The sequence below is a fragment of the Patagioenas fasciata genome, chromosome 15, assembly GCF_037038585.1.
Source record: "Patagioenas fasciata isolate bPatFas1 chromosome 15, bPatFas1.hap1, whole genome shotgun sequence".
NCBI classification, from domain to species: domain Eukaryota; kingdom Metazoa; phylum Chordata; class Aves; order Columbiformes; family Columbidae; genus Patagioenas; species Patagioenas fasciata.
Window position 1 is genome coordinate 1,001,821 of NC_092534.1, and position 16,225 is coordinate 1,018,045.

The 16,225-nt window shown below is 41.0% G+C and overlaps 1 long non-coding RNA gene across 2 annotated transcripts in view; it reads right to left on the minus strand.

Annotated features, from left to right (window-relative positions):
* The window catches only part of LOC139829156 (uncharacterized), a 295,027-nt gene that overhangs the window by 46,120 nt on the left and 232,682 nt on the right, over window positions 1–16,225 (minus strand). For both annotated transcript variants that reach the window (XR_011741510.1, XR_011741508.1), the window contains one exon: window positions 15,247–15,345. This is a non-coding gene — a long non-coding RNA (uncharacterized lncRNA). The remainder of the gene's footprint in view (window positions 1–15,246; window positions 15,346–16,225) is intronic.

Genomic DNA, 16,225 nt, shown 5'->3' on the forward strand with positions numbered 1-16,225 from the left:
GTTTTTCCATGGAAGGTGCAGTATTCACGTAGTGATCATAATATCTTTACTTACTGACATGCAACAGCATTTGTGTGCAAGCCACAGGTATTTCTAAAAGCAACTGAAAAGCTTAATTACAAAATGTTTCCTAAATCTTTACAATTATATCCAACCAGCCTTATAAAAGAAACTCTTGGTTTAATTGCACCTCAATAAAAGTTGGGTATTTGCTCGAGTGACGAGTACAGGCCAGAGCAGCATCTTTCAGGTGAGAATGTGTCATCATCTTCCATCCTCAGCAGCTCTGAGGTCCCTCTCCATCCCCCGTAAGAAAAAGTGAGACTCTTTCCTTTTTCTTCTTTCAAAAGAATCCAGAATGGCCAACAAACAAGTGCAGTATTTCGAGTTTCCCATTCATACATATGGCTGAACTCAAGTCATAGCTAAAGAACAGCTTGAAAGAATGGACTGATACTCAAAAATACAGATTTCCAACGTATAGTTCATTCTGAGTGAGAATTCAGTACACTGCAAATGATTTAAGTAGTAACTGTTAATACTCATAAGTGTCCCGGCCCCCATGCTCCAGCACAGAACAAAGTGTCATAGTTGAAGAATTAAGTAATAACTTGGTTTTGAGTTCCTTAACATAATACTTGTCAAAGTGTTCAAGTCATTTTTACAATAATTTGCCACGTTCCTCACCTAAATCATCTCCTCTTGGTGTTTTCTAATACGGACAGACATTGACTGGACCTTTGCAAAGTTCCCTCCAGCAAGAGAAACATGAGCAGAGAAATCAGGCTAGTGCATGGACAAATTTCTAAAGAGTTCTTGTGACAGCTTGCATCACAGACCTAATTCCATTTTTTTCCCTTCAACTTGTTAAATAAATGCCCTACAAATGCTGGAATACATTCAGGAGGAAAGAGGGAAAGACAGACAGACAGACAGACAGACAGACAGACAGACAGACAGACAGACAGAAAGACAGAAAGACAGAAAGACAGAAAGACAGACAGACAGACAGACAGACAGACAGAAAAAGAAAGAAAAAGAAAGAAAGAAAGAAAGAAAGAAAGAAAGAAAGAAAGAAAGAAAGAGAACGAGAAAGAAAGAAAGAAAGAAATTACCATTGTGGTGATAATACAGGGGCAATTAGGTCTCTGACTACCACATAAAATAGGTAATGGAAGGAGACAAGGGTCAGACAGACATTATTGGAAGTAATTTAAAATTTACTACACTACGTAGAATCAGAAAACCTGTCTGATTAAAACAAAGTCGTATATCAAAAAGAAATCTAGATTATAGTATAAACTCAAAGCAATAAATGTTTTATGATATTAATCCTCAGACCTATGAAAATAGAGAGTTATCTGCATTTCTTGAGGATGTAATTCATTCACAGATCTTTCTTTTAAATCTAAAACTGAAGTATAAATTTAGTTTGGTTCCCAATGAATGAATCAAAACGTCTTTATTTTTTATACTTCATCCTCTTGATCTCTTACATTTGCCCTGAAACGCTTCCAGAAAATATTCAGCCTTGGTAAGAGAATTCTGTTCACCCTCTGAACGAAGTTCATTAGGAAGCTTTGCACTTGACGGGAACACCAAAACTTCTACTGGCCATTCTGTTCAGGTGCATAAGAACACTCTCTCTTCGCTCAGAGCAAGTTCATTCATGCTTTGTTCAATCTGACCTTTGCCTGTAAAGATCATATACAAACTACTTAAATGTAGCCGCTGGGATTTCAGAAAGATCTTGTCTTTGAACTCCCCAAATACTGCACTCCACAAGAGTTTTCAGTTTGCCATCACAGCACTAAAGGATCTTAGAAATGCTTTAACCAAGTCTGTGAATTTGAAGGACATTGATTAAACTGCATAAAACTATGTAGATGGTTTCATTCAGAATCTAAATAGCTTATTTCATGTGTCTTAATTCACCTTCACTGTAATTTAGAGCAAAGCAAATTAAGATAAACTTAATTATGAGGAAGGTTGCCTATACAGAGATTTAGCATTGTTTAAGCTGCTAAAAATAATTCCGTCTCTGCACAGCCATTCTCGCAGGATATGCCTACGTGTTACATTCTCCTCAGTGGCAAAACCACTGTCAGAAGTGGCCACGGTCCTCCGACAGCTCTTGCCCGAGCTGGCTGTACTTGTCCCCCGCAATGCAGTTTGTCACACACACACTTGTGAAATGACCCAAACTGAAAATAGCTTTCCAAAGCGAAGCTGCTGCCCAGGGCAGTGTAAGACACCACCTCAGCTCGCTGCTCATCGCTGCTTCTCCTTCTCCACACTGACTGATCTTTGTTACAGTTCACTTTAGCCCCCTCCTCATGCATGCTGGTGTTTTCTGTGCTTTGCTTACTGCAAAGCACTTCTGCGACTTACACTAAAGAGCTTTCTCAGATTTTGGGGTTTGATCATAACGTCTCCTCTAATGGTAACTTTCTCATTTCACACCATTCACCTATGTGACGTATTTGAGAGCAAGGTAAATGCTATCGATTGGGCTCGTCTGTGTCTAACCACAACCACACCGCGAGCTGCTGTGCAAACCACTTCATCCATTTTTACTGCATGTGAGCACTAGAAAAAGAAAAAATTCAGATTATGATGCTCTTAAAACATATCAAAGCATCTGACCAAAGGTGACCTGTGGTTGCTGTTAGCATTACAATTCTTTGGTGCTTCCAAATCCACACAACTGAGGACTATTTTACATATAAAGGAGTCACCACATTATCACACGTAACTGCCAAAAGGTGCTTCAAAGGTGTGTTTAAGCCCATTTTTTCTTTGACCTGCAGGGACTTCTAAAATAGATGCAAATTTCGTTGAAGTTGTATATGACTTTAGCTCACAGCTTCTCCCAGAGAACAAAATCTATAAAAGCCATCACGCTTGCCAGATTAAGGGTTCCTGGCTAGAGCTAAAAGAGCTCCAGCTACCGATGGGAAACACAAAGCTAAGCTTCAATTTCTGCTGGAATAGGTACAGAGCTTATCTACATTCACAGTAACCTCTTCAGTATCATCTCTCAATATATTCTAATATGCAGGAGGATTCCATTGCATTTGTTTTCATATTTGAAATCCAGTTCACAGCAGTGAAATCATGCAGGTAACTCAAGAGGCTGATACTTCTGGTCCATGTGGGATGAACTTCAGGTATTTGTGTGTTTTATATATTGCCACAGTTGCCTTTGCATCCAAGCTGGAAAGATGTATTTCATATAAAACTTGAGGCAAAGGCAACTCTAGCAATATATAAAAAGCACGAACACCTGAAGTTTACCCCACACATTTTTAGACAACTAGAGCAGACACAAAACTGCTTTATCAAAAGTTACAAGTTTCCATCAAGACTGAGTGTTTTATTTAGGTTTAAATAAATCCCAAGCCTGTTCCTCAAACTCTGCCCTTGCTATGCAGAGGCACATAAGCTGTTTATAGGCGGAATCTGAGCGGTCCTGCTTTAAACCGGGAGTTGGAACGACCTCCAGGGGCGCTTTATGACCCATACTGCTCCACAGTTCCACACGTGGCCGTAACTGAGGGCTCAGAGAGGGGCTGCTCTGAGATCTTCATCGTTCTGTTACTGCCTGTTCAAAACATCAGGGAAAACACCACCACTAAACCCCTACCTGCACGGGCCTTTTTTCCACCTGATGGATTCTGCCACATTCACTGTGCCATAGGGATGTGTCCGTGAGGCCGGTTGGTTTGGCTGTGCGAAGGAAGCCTTGTGACTTGTCACACAACTGCCAGAGTCCACAAATACAAATATTTACAAATGGAATGAAAAAACATCCAGTGTTATTACATTACCTTTCTCCTTCTGCTCGCTTAGCATCCAAGGGTGAAACAGTATGCCTTGAATATCAACACAAAACTGAATCCTCAGTATTTTCCCTATCAAAGTCACCACGATGTTGCATCTATATTCCTTTACGTGTAGGTTTTACAAAGTGGTTATTAAATTTGCCACCCTAGCTACTGCTCACAGAGAAGGAGCTTTTAATCAAGCCCTTTAAGCAAGGGGATTTAGTCCTCAGCACAATGTGAAGATATATATACAAGAGCTGTGCTCAGAGTGTAAGGCAAAAAACAATAAGCTTGTCTAGTCTGAGTTTAGACATAGACACATTTATTGAAGAAGGTTCACTGTATCTTTTCATTGTTCTGTGGTTTGGATTTGTTTTGTTGTTGCTTGGTTTGGTTTTGGGGCATGTTTTGTTTTATTTTTTGCCTGTGCAGGCATTGTCTCACATCTTTCAGATAATATAAGTGTTTCCCTTTCACAAAAACTTTTATGGGAAAATATACCTGATGAAAAATGGACAATAAAAAGTTTGAGGTTTTGACATCTGATAGTATTGGTTCTTGAGTGTTGCTGAGCACAGCACTTTGTAAAGTCTGGCTACCACTGATTTTAATTAAGCAAGGTTTTCCAGAGGCTTTACTATCTTTTATTCCCACATTTGCCTACATTTCTCCTGATTAAGATGAAGAATATACAAAACAGTTTTACTGTAGAGCAGTAAAATCTAACAAAGGAAAACCCACCACCTTATGCCAGTAGAGCTTTTTTGGTAGTAAAAGTCAGACTTATACTCTTAGGAGGGAGCAATTTCAAGTAGAAGATTTCCTTGCTGCTGGAAGATGTGAAGTCACGATACCAAGCCTACCGTGTGGCACTGTCCTTCTCTTGTGAAAACAGCTGTAAGGTTTGCAGTGGTTCTGCTGGAGGGATCTCTTAGCGATCAGATCTCAAGCCAGCGGGGAATCCGGCCTCACGTGGCGGTGACCGACTCTGCCTCAGCTGGACAACATGGGCCTCGCTTCTCCTCTCATTTGTTTTACAGCAAAACACATCAATGGCATTAATACTATCGTAAACAAATGGGGTCAGATTCAAACAGCTTGTATCACTCAAGACGGTGCAATAATTAAAATTCTGTCCATTTAATAGATTATTGCCGTGACATTTTTACAAGAATCAATGTCCTGGCTAAGGTGCTCCTTGTATTATTGACTGCCTTTCCACAAGTCCTGCCATGCACCTTGTTTGTCATATATTGATCAGATCCTAATGTCACTTACAGAGAAATAACTTAGTTATAATGAATAATGCTTGAAGTTATTTCAATAACTCTGTGTCTACTCAAGCAAGGGCATTCAGAGTCAGGACCACTAGGCTGAGTTAGTGGTTTATTTTCCCTCACTGCTCCTCCTTAGTTAATCTCAGATTTCTGTATTCCAACACTGGAAGCATCAACAATAGTTTACAATGAACATTACCTTACTAAGCAAACATTGAATTATTACCCAACTAAATTCACTAATAGTGCTCTCCAAATAGTTAACGTGAAATAAGCAGCATTGGAAACATTAGGTGGCTCAAGTTTTCTAGGGTTTCTCTAATTATTTCTGTCATATACTTCAGTTGAATTGCATTTGATGATCTGTTTCCTAATCAGAAATCTAAACATTTTTATGTGACAAAATAATGACAAGGAGAATACAACATTATTTAATCTGAAGTCAGTTCACTTGAGTTTCAAAAACTTTAAAATTTATTTTTCAAATGAGCTCATTTGCAAGCAATGATACACCAGCTTCTCCTGCTTGTCCCTCATTTCTCTGTCACCCATCACAGCGAAATCATTAAAAGATCAAAATTAAATCGCACGGAAATTAAGGTCCCTGAGAGGCATACAAAAGAAGCCACTCCTTCGCGCGGATACAGAAGCTTTTTATTTGTTAGGTTACCATGCCGTTTGAAAAAGCTTATCGCTTGCTCACAGAAAAAGCCATAATTTGCATGGAAGCAGGATCTCAGCACGCAGTGTCGATAGCGAGGTTCCACCGCTGATCCCTGCTGCAAAGCCTGCCACAGGACACCAGGATAAAATTGTATCTTGGCTGAGAGCTGGCTAACTGCAAACCTGAACATGCTCTTATTTCAGAAGAGTACACAACTCATTAACATCAAGGTTCAGCAAGTAACAGGAGATTTTGCTGCCCTCCTTGTACTGTAACCCCTCCAGGGCAATCAGTTTTCATCAGGAGAAATGCTGCATTCCACAAGTGTGAGATTTCCTGCATGGCTGCCATGTGCTTCCATTACTACTACTGTACACCTAGAATAATTTAACCACAGTACAAACAGGGTACCAAATACTGGGAAGGTACAATCCTTCGTGCTGTTGTGTATGGCTACATAAGAGTGAAACAAAAGGTCTGATAGTTTGTCTCCCACTGTTCAACATTAACGTATTTATAGTCAATTAAAAATACTTTCCAATCATGATACATAAGAAAATAAATCCTACTTGTTAGAAGGCAGAAATGGCAAATATCACACACCATGCTGAGAAATTTGCTCATTTAGATGTGCTGATCTCTCTTTCCTGAGCATGGCAAGTCACTAGAAGTTTCGGGAAAGTTTATAGATCCATGCAAACCATAGTTTTGTGACTCAAGGCTACATCTCAAACCAAACCTCCTTCCTTTTTACCTGACCAGGCAGTAAGGATGAAACAATTGTATATTATATAAAAGATAATCTAACTAAACAGTGTGTTACTCAGTGAACTTAACGATAAAAACAGGTTCCTTTCAGTCACAGAGATTAGGACAGCTAGAAAATCTCCTTCAATATGGAGTGTCCAAACACCCAAACTTCTGTTATCCAAAAGAAAGCTCAGGAGACACTGCCCTGTCCCCATGCAGAAATGACTGCAGCACAATTCAGGCTGTTTGCCAGTATAGGCCATCATGGAATTGGCAGAGAAATGGCAGATCCTGACATTTGAAAAGAGCTGAAAACAGAGAATGAGCCTAATGAAGAGGTGGAATGTGGGCAATAAAAATGTACCCACATCACATATGCCAAGTAAATAGAAGAATGGCTGGTCCTTCAAGCTTGGGTCCCAGGAATACAAAAAATGTGCACAGAATCAGCTGGTGTGTGCATGTTGACAGCCAGCCTGAAGCTAGCAGCCAATTTCAAAGGTTACTGACAGCTAAACCTAGTCTAAACCAAAGCCAAACCTATCTGGAACAGAACTAGCTAAGCATGTGCACGAAGGGGGTAGTTACAGAAGAAAAAGTGCAACATACTCTATACTATTCTGTGTCTTTTTACTTCAGATCACACCACAGAGTCTGAGCAAGTGAAACATCCCTAAGGAAACTCAGCATCCCTGACTTGGGAGTTAGAGACTGGTTAAGCTCAGTCACCTCAAAAGGGAGAAAATGTAGTAGCAAGACATGAGGGCAAAAGCTCAAACAAACCCAGAACTACACCAAGCACCACTGCCACATCCAAAGTGTTCTGCATGAGGTCAGTCCTCCATGACTCAAGTACAACTTCTGGAGAAGTGCAGTTGTGTCCCTGCGTGGGGAGCACAGTGTGTCCTACACAGTGACAGAGGGCAAACCCCAGCGCAGGGCGTCCTCGTGTTGCACGGGGACTCGCAGGAAAGATGGCCAGGGGTTTGTGCAGTGCAAGAACCTTCTCCAACCTGGAGCTGGAGAAACTGTACCTGCTCACGTGCCCCAGCATGGAAGGGCAGCAGATGAAGCTCCCATTCCCCTCACTTTTGTACACAACTTCATGCACCACCATCAGTTCCCTGCTTCAGACCACACCCGGAATATTGTGTCCAGTTGTGGCCCTTCAGCTCCAGAAGGACAGGGAACTGCTGGAGAGAGTCCAGCGCAGCCACCAAGATGCTGAAGGGAGTGGAGCATCTGCCGTGTGAGGAAAGGCTGAGGGAGCTGGGGCTCTGGAGCTGTTTGGAGAAGAGGAGACTGAGGGGGGACTCATTCCTGGGGATCAATATGGAAAGGGGCAGTGTCAGGAGGATGGAGCCAGGCTCTTCTCGGTGACAACCAGTGACAGGACAAGGGGCAATGGGTGCAAACTGGAACACAGGAGGTTCCACTGAAAGATGAGAAGAAACTTGTTCCTGGTGAGGGTGTCAGAGCCTGGCCCAGGCTGCCCAGGGAGGTTGTGGAGTCTCCTTCTGTGCAGACATTCAAACCCGCCTGGACACCTTCCTGTGGAACCTCAGCTGGGTGTTCCTGCTCCATGGGGGATTGCACTGGATGAGCTTTCCAGGTCCCTTCCAGTCCCTGACATTCTGGGATCCATTTCCACGCCTTCCCACCTGAAGGAAAAGGTCCTTTGCGTCTCAGGCAGTAATTCTGTCTGAAGCAGGGACTGCCCCTTTGTTCCGCTGACAAACACCACTGTTGTGTCTGATGAAGCTTTCCAGGTGTTGCCCACACTACAAATAACTAATAAAAATTTAGAATCATTTATTCCCTGGTGACAGATTGTTCTCAGTTTGTGTTGCCAGGATAGATCACTGTTTTCCAATACCAGTTAAGAAATAATGGAACAAAGGTTTTAAGCATTTTTGCTTCTTTGCATTATAAAGACGGGGGGAGAGGAAGAGGTAAAAGATGGAAAAACAACAGGATACTACGAGGATTCTGGGAATCTTCTTTTTCAGCCTATGCCTATGTAAAGCCCCTTCACACCTCCACGAGAGTGTCCCCCTACTGCCCTGACGGCCACCCTGGTCTCAGAGCTCACTCACCAGCGCTCCCCCAGGAACTGCAATATTTCCCCACTCTGACCAGCGGGTAAACTGGGACCACATGAACAGGTCTGATTTTTGACCAGACCACACAACTTCCTCAAGGGCCAGTAATAACAGCGATAAGTCATGAAGCCCTCCATATATCAGAGCCATATTTGCAGAACTTGGATAAAACATTTTTAAAACAAAAGACAAGCGTTCGGGGTTTTTTTCTTTGGTTGGTTTTAGTTCAGGGTTTTTTTGTTTTTCATGCAATTGCTTCAGGTTCACCTGGTCCTATAGGAACTTATCTTCTCAATTCAGAAATGCACCAAAACTTCATAGCATGGAACTTCTGGCAAAATAATGCGTTATCACCTCTTGGAAAGGAGAATTTTGAATTCACCAGCTGCATGGTTTTGGGGGTCATTTTTGTTTGGTTGGTTTTTAAACCTGCGCATATACACAAACTCCCAGGAAAGTCACCTTATTGCTACTGAGAATTAGTTTATTCTCTCAATCATAAAATAAATTAGTGAATTGCCTTTATGCAGGGAGTTCTTATAACACATAATAGTTTTTCTTTGCTGCCCCGATTGCATAAAATATTAATAGAAGGGAGGTTATTGTATAACAACATCAACAGTTACATCCAAATTTACATAGTTCCTGTTGATGGCTTTCAGTACTCGGTATTAATTTCACCCATTTCCCTGCAACACGTAAAATTCTTATGTATTAATTCATTCAGATAATCTAAAGTGTCTTCCATAGAGAAGTCTTCATGTGAAAAATTATTATTTATGAGGTGTCAAGTGAACAGTACTACAGCTGTAAGGGACTATTCGGTACAGACATGCGACACATTAAATTTTAAGAAACTGACATGCCTTGTTAATTAGAAATGCCAATGCTTGACGTTTTTATTCCCAAGAACATTGATTTATTATAGACCCACTTAATTTTGGGGAAAAAGCTGATGCTAGGAATTCCGAATCACAGTCCAAAACGGTGGGTTTCCAGCCATAGTGCAGTACAGTTTCAGAACACTTTATGTAGAGCAAATAGATATAAATGGCATGCACAAAGCCCTGGGTATCTAAAACTCTGAGTAAGCACAGCTGTGTACAAAAACTGATTTCCACCAACCTTCCAATTCCTCATTTCCCACCTGGGACTGTGCAAAGCACTTTTTAAGCAGTCCTTCTAGTAGCTAGAAGAAAACCAATCGCTTCACCATGCAGCAGACAGAGCTATGCCGCTAACTAGCGCTTGCCTTTTTAATTTTATTCTTGTCAAAATAAAAAAGACGAGCTAAGTATACAAACAGAATATACACAGTCCTGATTTTCAAAATTATTTTTATACCTGGCAGTCCTACCTAAGGGGGGCTGTTGCTGCACAGTGAACAGATTTCCTTCTAAAGCTGTGCGATTCCACTAGAAAGCACTGATCAGACAGACTTAGGAGTATTTTTTTCCAGAAATCTTAGTATTTTCCCACACCGAGGTACTTAAAACATTGGAGCAAACTGCTTTAAGCATCAATGTACAAAACTGGAAAAGCCCACTGATTTCAACCAGTCTACAAATTCATTTTGTTCCCTAACCCAAACACTTAACAGCGTCATGTGACCAACTTATAGACTCCCAATAAATAAATCATAGTGGTCGATATATTCACAGGCCCACAGTAATAGACATAATACCAACTCACGTGTCAACGTGCAGTTAAAGTGAGGAGAGGGCAAGGTACACACAACGTGGCACTGAGCAAAGACCTACACCAGCACAAGGAGGGGATGCGTTCACTACCCAGGGCAGAACTCAGGTTTCATCAGGGATCTCTCCAGTCTGAATAAAACAAGAGCTGACTTATTCATGTGGCTGTGTCATAGTTTATATGAAACTTCATGTTCTTTTCCAATGTGTAACAGCAAGTTTCTGTGTTTGAGCTTCTATGTTATTTATGTGGAACACGAATGCTTCTGCAAAACAAACATAGCAGAACCTGCTCATAATGGGTACCAAAGGGAATTCTACTTTTCAGCTCTTCATAGCAGCTGGTTGAATAGAGCAGGGTAATCAGATTCCAGCATTCAGAGGGCTGAGATTTACTGACTGTGAGAAGTAGTGCTGCCCTGAGTAAAGAAAGAGACATGAAGAGCTCTGGCTCAAAGGGAACCTTGGACATATCGACGTTGTCTTTATGAGGTATCAGTTTGTCAAGTTCCCCCTGTGCGGGATGAACAAGCAAATCTTCTGCTGGGGTGGGCTTAGCATGCAAAGAAAGTAATGGAGAGGCCATTTGAAGCATCTGGAGCATCTCTTAGCTTGAACATCATACAGGAAGAGAAGGTTCAAGGGAAAGATGCAGTAAGAAATGCATAGGAAAAAAAAAAAAGTGAGGGGAAAACACAAAAAAAGGAAGAGTCTTCCAGAATTAGAAAAACTAGTCTACAGACTCCTCTTACACCTTCTTTAAATCCAAATCATTGCAGGCTATTCTATAAAGAACTGTTGCATTATGGCTGTGTCTACACCATACGTTTCACCTGTGTGTCTACAAGTGGTTTTGCCCAGATTACATGCAATCCATTAATTTACTCTTCTAGTGCTTGCTGTCATTTGAGTGCAGGAGTTGTTAAGTGTCCTTCTGTATTTAGAAGGAACATTATCCCACAGTTCCACAGGGGGAAAATAATCCTTGAACGTTTGGCACAGAGGATGTTGCAGACAGAGTCCAGTGCAGGGCAACAAAGATGCTGAAGGGAGTGGAGCATCTCCCTTATGAGGAAAGGCTGAGGGATCTGGGGCTCTAGAGGAGACTGAGGGGTGACCTCATGAATGTTTACAGATATATAAAGGGTGAGTGTCAGGAGGATGGAGCCAGGCTCTTCTCGGTGACAACCAGTGACAGGACAAGGGGCAATGGGTGCAAACTGGAACACAGGAGGTTCCACTGAAAGATGAGAAGAAACTTGTCCCTGGTGAGGGTGGCAGAGCCTGGCCCAGGCTGCCCAGGGAGGCTGTGGAGTCTCCTTCTGTGCAGACATTCAAACCCGCCTGGACCCCTTCCTGTGGAACCTCAGCTGGGTGTTCCTGCTCCATGGGGGGATTGCACTGGATGAGCTTTCCGGGTCCCTTCAACCCCTGACATTCTGGGATTCTGTGATTTATCCCCAGACACACAGGTGCAGACAGACCAAGTAAGAGCACAGCCACATGGGAGAGAATCTGTCCGGACTCCACGCCAATCACACAGCCCAGCTGTGTAGCAGACCTACCTTCAGCTGCCTTGCCATGTTTATCTCCCAACAGTTCATTTGGGAAGAGGTGCAGGAAAATGTTACAAAAATGAAGTTTTGCCCAGAGTCTTTCTAGACATCACTGGTTAATATCAAAAACTGCTGAGAGTAAGTGGAAGATGAAGGCACCAGGAAGAACAAAAGGCATACTTGTCTTTTTTTCCTGTTGATGTTCTGAGACACAATTTCAAAAGGGTTTATCTTGAAGCATACAGACACGCGCTAGAGCCTGGGCATAATTATTTAGACTCGCTGACTCACAGATGTTACCTTTAACTGGTTTGTCAGTTGTCATGCACCATCTGACAATCATGCTGAAGAGATGAAGTACAAGCAAGACTGCACATGTACTTTCTAACTATAGTGCTGTATATTGCACCACAGTGACTGTCAGAATCGAAAGAGCAACTCTTCAGGTAGATTTTTGCACAAGGAAGATGTAAACCAGTAGTGCCACATACTCAATGAGGCACTGGTCTTCTGGTTTGCCTACCTGGGTTTAAGATCAGAGATCTGCAGAGCTACCATATTTAAGCTAAGGTGCCAAGGGTATGAAGGATTCAATAGCAATATTTTGCGGTCAGACTATGAGGTTGTATCAAAGAAGCTTTAGCAGAAGTCTGTCCTTAAGAGACAGTTAATCTAATCTTAACAGTATGGATATTTCAAGTCATGACGTCTTTATAAAGCTTTAGATGTCACTAATCTAAAGGAGTTCGCAGACATTCTGGAGGAACAGAATCAAAAATGGTTTCAAAATCTGTTTGTTGGAGAATTGCATCCTTTCCATGTGCTCTGTGACAAAAAGAATCAAGACTGACCAACTGGAAAACCTCTTGCTTTGCTGCAAAAATATCAGTGCCCCAGTATCTGCTCCATTAAGCCCATCTCTGCAGGTATTTGTTCTGCTCTGCCAGCAGGAGGTAAAACAGGGAGTCAAAATGATGCATCCTAAGCAGCACTAAACCATACCTCAGGATATTTGTAGTAAATACAGAGTCATTCACTAGTTTATTTTACAGTTGATGTAAATTTCTATAGTGACAAACAACAAGCTGCTTAGGAAGCAGAGCAATGAAGCATTACTGCCCATGAACAAGGAGACTTGAATACTGCAATATTCTTGGTTCCATGTAATCACCTGAGCTATTATAAACTAGCACACCGTGGACACTAATGGAACTATATTAACTATATTCAGACACGTGTTCTAAGTCACTTTCAGGTCAAATACTTCAGATAAAGTGACAAAAGGAAATCCTACATATACAAATAACATTTACAATCAAGACATGCTGGTACTACCATTATTTAGATGTGCAATGAAAAGGAGTAGAATTTAAGTGACGCTTTAAAGAAGAAATTCACATATAATCCTAATATAGTTCACCTATTTCCTGAAAGAGGCTCTTGCAATATTCGCAACCATATATTTAACACTGTGGCTATGCCTAGTGACCATGATTAAGGGAGATAAGCATAGTCAGAATAATTAATCTTCACTAATTCCTATAAGGAAAAGGAAATAAAACTTAAAAAAAGAAACCCTGCACTTTTAGCACATTGGCCCCTAATATGTGCTAGGAACTATAAAGTAATTACAGTTGTGTAGAATACCTTAAAGAATTACTGGCTGAAATATTTCTAACTTCATTTAAGACACCAAACCATTGAAACCGAACACTTTGCTCAGAAAACATGTTAAATGTCACTCCTGGAACATGGGGCTTGAAGGTGACCAAAGGCGCCTTTCAGCTGGGCGGTCATGCTCCCAAGTGCTTTGTGTTTAAGAAACAGAAGTCAAAGTTTCTCAAATGTGGCTGAACTAGACACACCAAATGATCACAGTAATTCTTTTAAAAGCTTTGAAATGCACCAAGTGAATCAACTTGATTTCCTTTTCGTACGACTAGATTTTAGCTTTTCCTGTGCCAAACCAGGGAACACTTCTGAAAGCTGCATTTTTTCCCCAGAGTGGACCACACCACTTGGGATTTCCATCTGCACGGCCGGCTGTTTCCAAAGGTTCCCCTACATCACTTTATCAACCTCTATTTTCAAATCAGCTCTTAAAACGCAGTTTCTTCTCAGGTCAATCTCAGATTAAATACGGTCTGTTCTACTTCAGATTGCTTCCCATCACCACTTTTTCCCCCTCTAATGTTTAATCACAGTGTAAATGCACTCTCAAGAATGCAAAACAGAATTCGTAGCCTCAACTCTATTTTACTTTACACTAAGATTTCCCAGTCACCAGTGCTTTCACCTGCTTTGCCTCCAAAGGTATTTACTGAAAGGGGAAATGGCCTTTCTGATGGCATTGGTGACAACTGAGTATTGGCATGCGCTAGAAAAGCATTGTGACACCAAAACGTACCTGAGAGGCTGATTTCCCCGTCATTGGTATCCAGCTATTCCTGTTCCAGAGCTTAACCCAAGCTAAAACAGCGTCAATCTTTAAGTACAAATATAATTTATAGATATATTTTATATTTTTATTGCAAATTAAATTCCCAAAAGAGCTCAGGCACTTTGCAAACTATGTGCACTTCAACAGCTTTTGGTGTAAGAGGCAAGTAAATACTTATCAGTGGGCAGTAAGAGTTATGGGTAACAGTAATTTAGGTCCAAAACCTATCAGAAAGAGGTCTCCAACACATGTAACTTCATTAAAATGTAATTCAGTGGTACCGGGATGTGAGCCATGGATTTCATAACGTCATACTTCAGCACTTCCTGACATTTTGTAACCACACTGAAGTTTCACAGCCCGAGCTGTTAAGTTTAACATGTTAAATACATCCACCACCACACATCTTAGCTCAGTTAGGGACAGTTCACATGGTCACACCTGTGCCATAGAAGCATGTCAGGTTTGTAAACATAGAATGATTTAACAAGCTTGTGGTAAGAAATTTACCACGTTTTAATACAGTTACACATTGCTAAGAATACTTAATCCACTCAGTCTCATCAGATCTCGCTCTGGCTCTCAGTGGACACCAACTCCAAAAAAGAACAACCAGCTGGCTGAAAGATCATTGTTCTTTTAATATGAGCTTTGGCCTTTTTCTGCAGTGAGGTATTCAATAAAATGGAAAAAACCTCACGCTGTCTCCAACTTACAGATATTATAAACAGTTGAATCATCACAAGGTATCTTTGGATAAAGACAGACTGCATAAAAACTCACAAGCTGTTTTCAAATTTAAGCGACAACAGAAGTCCTTGCAAAATAAGTTAAACAAGCAGATTCTTCTATAGCTGCATGCCTTAAAAAATATAAATAAGAAATCATCCCCTGAATCTCATCTCAGTTCAAGAGAAATTAAAATCCTTTTACCTGCGAGCTCCTTTTGTGCTGTTCTGCCTCGTCCCGATGCCACTGCCTCCTATCGGCTTCTTTTTGCAAGAACCTTCCAGTCAGAGGGAGTACAAGGTCCTAGTGACACCAGAAGTAAATAAATCGAATACTTTGTTATTTAAGGTACTGAATTCAAGTTATATTCTGATAATGTAATTTACACAAACCAAGAAAAAAGTATCCTGGAGGATACTCAAAATACATCGTATCAAATGAAAGCTAAAGGCAAACCTGCCCCTTCTGCTTTCTAAATGCAGAATGATTCCATGGTAAAAGTGCACGTTCCTTCCAAGGAAAAAGCTGACACAAGAGATGCAGGTTACCAACAGATTGAGGGAACGGTGAATTAAAGACTTCAAGATGAATCAAGATTGGGAAATGTAATTTGGATGATACGGTATCTTTGGGGTTTTCATGAAAAGGAACATAAGGAACATATGGACAATCACTGTCAGATGAACATCTAGATATGATGGGATCACTGAATACTCCTGCACCTTTCAATCCTGCTTCATCACACTATGCCCAAGAGGTACCTTCCAAATAATTCCTATTAGAGAATGAACTAATTAACTGAGCAGAAAGATATTCAGAAACTCCTGTCAGTGTAAGTCAATGATTAAATCTGGCACAGGGCTTTTAATATTTTTAAAAAATAGGTAAGATTTTCAATTAGTGTAGATTAAGTGTAGATTTAGAGATTTCAAAGGCTTTCCAACAGTTTCTACGAGCTAGGATCTGGACAACCGTTTCAGGTCTTTAATGAAACATTATTTCATAACAGATGTTAGTCTCCTTTGTTTCTAAATCCAAAGGCAAGGAAGAACACCTTCCAAAACAGTGCTGTTTACAATTTCGCCTCAAGGGAGAAGAGGGGAAAAAAACCCAAAACAACGTACTTCAATAAAAAGCAATAAAGAAAAACAGTTTCCTATTCACAGGAGCTAATTATGTTGAC